Raw genomic sequence first — 5,108 nt, forward strand, 5'->3', positions numbered from 1 at the left:
ACGCGGGTGAGTATTTTCAGAACAGCGGGGGGGCGCACAGGGGGTGGGGGGGCGGCGGACAGATAGATCTTTCTTTTAAACACTATTATTCATATCTTCTATGCAGCAAACGCTGCTGCACAGAAGATATGAATCGCGGCTTCAGCACCATGTGGGGGGGACAGCGCTTACTGCATGCCACACGGAGACTGTCCGTGTGAGGTACGTGTTTTACACGGACCCATTGACTTTAATGGGTCCGTGTAATACGTGCGCTCCCACGAACACTGACATGTCTCCGTGTTTGGCACACGGAGACACGGTCTGCAAAAAATCAATGACATCTGCACAGATGCATTGATTTTTATGGGTCTACGTGTGTCAGTGTCTCCGGTACGTGAGGAAACTGTCACCTCACGTACTGGAGCCACTGACGTGTGAAACCGGCCTTAGGGTAGGTTCTCCTCTGTGAAAGGACATGAGTATCAGCCAATATATACAGGAATGGTGAAGGGGCCTAATGGGCACGTCCTCCTTTCATGGTGCACAGAACCGAGCAGGGAAATTTAGGGGCACAAACTGGAACCAAGCTGAGATTTTCCAGTAAGGAATCTGCAGGAGTCATTATTTTGTGTAAGGCCCCTAGTAGAACCAACTTTGTTTTGTTGAAAGGTTATTTCTTAGCCAGAAGAAAAAACTCATGGAAAATTGCGGCACTGGTCCACCATGGTGGAGAGATATTGAACATGACCAAGAGATGAACAATATGGCCATACCTGGTTACATCCAATGGTGTGGCATCGCACTCCAGGAAGCTGAATATGCTACTGAACCTTATTAATCAGACGTGTCCAATATCTGCCCACACATTATGCCATTCATGGTCAGATTCTCATGCTGTGGAGCTTCTGCCAGCTCTTTTATAAGTAAATACTAGTATTTCCCATTACATAATTTTGTGGCACCTAAATATGCTATTAATCTTCAAACTGGGTTTTACCCTACCCCCTCTAAATGTGGCATGTGCCCACACAGTCTGACATTGTCCAATCTGTGCTGACAGTGTAGCGAAACACCATAACGAGAAGAGCAAATATTTTGCCCCAGTTTGTAACCCAGTTTTCTCCTCTGAAAACGTCTTGAACATACACTAATGGAATCTAGAACTGTCCAAACTCCCTAATCTGTCCCAGATAGTCACCATGCCAACAATCATGTCACTTACCTGCTGCTGAACTTCCTCAGGGCTCTAGATTTAAAAGTAGAGTTTAGCAAAACGATAAGCAGGGCCTTGGTCCAGTGGCCACAGTGCCAGAGAACTGTGGACCTCCTACATCCCTGGTGCTTCTTCTGCCTAGTAGGTCCTGTGACGCATCCATGACTTTGCAGGGGCCTACTAATCAGAGGAGTCAAAGAGGACCCCTTGGGGTAGTAGGAAATTTCCCATGATCTGTTCCAGTAGTGACTGTAGGAGCTCCTATGAATCTTTTCCTCAACTCCATTTGAAGGCCATGTATTTGAAGATCTATGATCTGATTTGTAGTCACTGCTTTTATCTATAGAGTGTACGTTTCGTTTTTTTTTTTTTTTGGCAAGCTTGTGCATCATCACAATTATAATTAACATCATTTGATGCAGCGGGATCCAAAGTAAACAAGCAGTCATCTGCTATTTTAATGAAAAGCTAATGATGTGCAAGAATAGACATTTAACCAGCTAGGATCCAGATTAGATTTCTGGTTGCACACAAGCAAAGCGTCAGTCTGCAACTACATGGCATCTTGGCGTATACTCATTGTCTTCATACAGTCGACACAGCCATATTAGGGATCCACCATTCCTGTGCTTTTATTATTGCTGTTTCTGGATGCCCAGCTCCCCTACGCAGGTGCCATTGTTGCTTGCATGGGGTAAAGCGATAGTGCGCAAGTATCTCTATACTGTCATATTCTAGGCAACCCTCCATCTTTTACGTCAGCTGTGCCTCCAAAAATGACGATGATAAAGATTGTTACATTTAATGGCATTAGGCCCATAGCAACCAATCACATGACTGCTTCCATTTTTTCAGGTCCTGTCTAGAAATGAAAGCTGTAGTCTAATTGGTTGTTGCTGGCAAGGCCAGTTTTTCTATTACACAATGATAAAATGGGTTCATTGTCCCCTACATGTATAGACAGTATTAACACAGGATTAATAATGGCTGTCTCTACTGTCTCATGAGCATTTTGGATGGCAAAAACAATCACCTCACTAACCTGTGGTGCTTAGTGTGCCATTTCCATAGGTCGGCCATGTTGGTCACTGTATGTGTGGCATCAGTGGAAACCAGAGAATATCACAGCTTGATGGTGCTGTTCAGTGTATGTACAACGTGCACCAGATTAGGATATAATCCTGGTGTTTTATTGTTTTATTTTGGGTGCTAGTTTTGATCATTTGTGTGCGCTAAGAACTAGATTATTATTTAAAACGTAAAAAAAAACAAAACACAAGTTGCAATGATAGAAGAGTTTTGTGTGGTGAAATGATCTGCAGCAATATGAAATCCAATGGTCCGCGAGCTGTGAGCGTCCAGCTGCTGAGAGACTACAACTCCCAGCATCTCCGGGCTGGCTTCTCAGCAGCTGGATGGGCACAAGCTGCAGGGCACTGGTAAGTACACTGTATATAGTAGTGGGATTCCAGACATCCTTGCGGTATATACGATGCATGTGCCTTTAGTCTTGTTTTTGCATGGATTTTCAATCACTTTAATTAGACCGGGTGAATATTTGCGGTTCTCCTGTGAGAACATCGTGTGAGTCCTTTTGAGATGTGAGCAGATGTTTTTAAAAACTTTGACGCCCATAACAGGGCAACAAACCAGCAACTGGCAGAGAGAGACAGAGCGAGAGGGGTTAAAAGTGCTGAATACAACCAGCGTATGTGAGAGAGCGGTCCTCCAAGTCATTGGAAGCTCGTAAAGGGAGTCTGTCGGCACACAATAACTGATCAAACCAAGCACACTCGCTCGGTGCACCGTCTCATCTGGCGTGTTTCCATCTATCTCGTCCCCCTCTTCCGTGATTGACCGCTCTGGCTTTACAGGAGCCGGAGAAGGACAGATACATTGAAAACAAGTAAGTGGAGGGCGCTCGGAGAACATTGTGCTTGGTTTGGACAGTCGTTCCGTGCTGACAGACTCTATTTGAGATTAGTCAGTGTATTTAGGCCTGTCACGTAGAGTTCTACATGGATCTAATATATATAATAGGCTGACATACTGAAACGCTTAGATTCACATGTAGTGGGTGCACCATGGCTCTTGCCACACAGGTAAGAATATAGTGGCAAAAACCTCAGATTGTTTTACCGGGAGTGGTGGCAGGTTTAAAGACCTTCACTTATCGTAGCTGCAAAACTGCGACAGAAACTATTTAGAGGTTTTGTCAAGTGGTTCTAGGCTGTGCGGCCAAAGCTGGAGCCCAAACACTACATCTGAAAAAAAAAAAAAAAGCCAATGGTTTGGTTCACACTTGCTGAATTTGGCGCGAGTTTTGTACACAGATTTAAAAACTGAAATATTTATCATTTCTGCATCTGCAAACATGTTCTATATTAGTGTTTTGTTTTTTGTTTTTTTTTTGTGGGAAACATACCAAAAATGGATTGGCAGATCAGTAGTTTATTTCCGATTTTGAGCTGACCCTCGAATACAAATCTGACATATCTCCACAGTTTTCCATGGACAGAGTGGTCCGTGAAGATATACAGACTCGAATGGCCTCATAGACTATCCCAGGTACCAGTGCTATCCGTGAAAAACACGGCTGGCCCTCGGATGTGAAAATTGGCAGTCTGAATGAGCCCAAACTGTGATCCCGGATGTACCCTTCATCTATTTCTCTGCTCCCTTGCTTGGGGAGTTGGAAATCCAGCTGTTACTCCCTGTAACAAAGTAGTAGCCATTAGCAGTGACTCTGAGCTGGGTCAGTCTTACTACCCCATTATCAGTATATTCTCAGCTGGTGTCTATAACCAGCGCTAACGCTCCGTCCTTCCACAAAGCCTTTTAACCTGTCACTCTCTGTCCGCGCTCTCTCTGCCCTCAGTAGTGTATCTGTCTGTGTATGTAGCTGATGATCTGTTATTATTAATAAGCATAGTGCAATTAGACATGTATTAAACTCATCCCTGAGTGTTGGGAGGGGGTGAAGCCTTTTAACCCATTCTATGCCTTACAACAAAACATCTTTCTGGAGAGTAGATAAAAATGGGGTTCTGCCAGGCTCTTTAATAATGAGAAGTGAGATCTTTGCTGTCTAGCTGTCCTGTCTTCTTGCCTGTGTAGCGACCTCCTTCCAGTGAAGAGGGTCATAAATGAGTTTGTACGCTGATCTATGTAACCCTGTCACCGCCACCACATAAGAAAGTTGCACTCGCGTGGTAGTTAAAGGGTTACGTCTGTTTGCCTCCTCCCTCTTAGAGGGAATAGAGTTGAATTATTACTATAGTGTGTTCGCTATTGTGTGAGTTTGGGCGATAATGTGTTATTATCACTAGTGGGTACAGACTGACTATAGATTCTATATCTTTGGATGGCTGTATGTGGTTTAAGATTTAATTTGTATTTTATTTTTTGTCGAGGTGAGGCTGTTAAAATGTAACATGTCATTGACTAAAAAAAAAAAATATATAAAAGGATAAAATGCAAAGAATTAAAGTACTACTTAATGCTATGTGTTGTGTGATTATTGATGGTAGTCATCTTGGATTCTAGCCATGGCCACACTTCTTACAATGGTGCCCATCTTGCCCAGTGTGGAGCACCCGATTACACCCAACTCCCACAATGTATGTCTTGCACAGACATTCTCCCCATCAGACGTCTGATTGTTATTCAGAAGAGATAAAGGGATGGTACAGGATTAGAAAGATCTAACTGCAGTCTTCCAGAAACAGCCAAGCCTTGGGGTTGTGTCTGGTGACCCCCTGTCCACAAGATAGGCAAGAACTTGCTGATGGTCTCACTGCCACCCTCTCTCGCTTCTGAGAACAGGGCTCTGCCGCCTTTCCTGAATAGTGCCCAGGTGTACATGTGCGGACTGTGCTCCACTCATTGCCTATGGGGGCTGCTGAGCGCTGGA

The sequence above is a fragment of the Ranitomeya variabilis genome, chromosome 4 (genome assembly GCF_051348905.1).
Source record: "Ranitomeya variabilis isolate aRanVar5 chromosome 4, aRanVar5.hap1, whole genome shotgun sequence".
NCBI lineage: Eukaryota > Metazoa > Chordata > Amphibia > Anura > Dendrobatidae > Ranitomeya > Ranitomeya variabilis.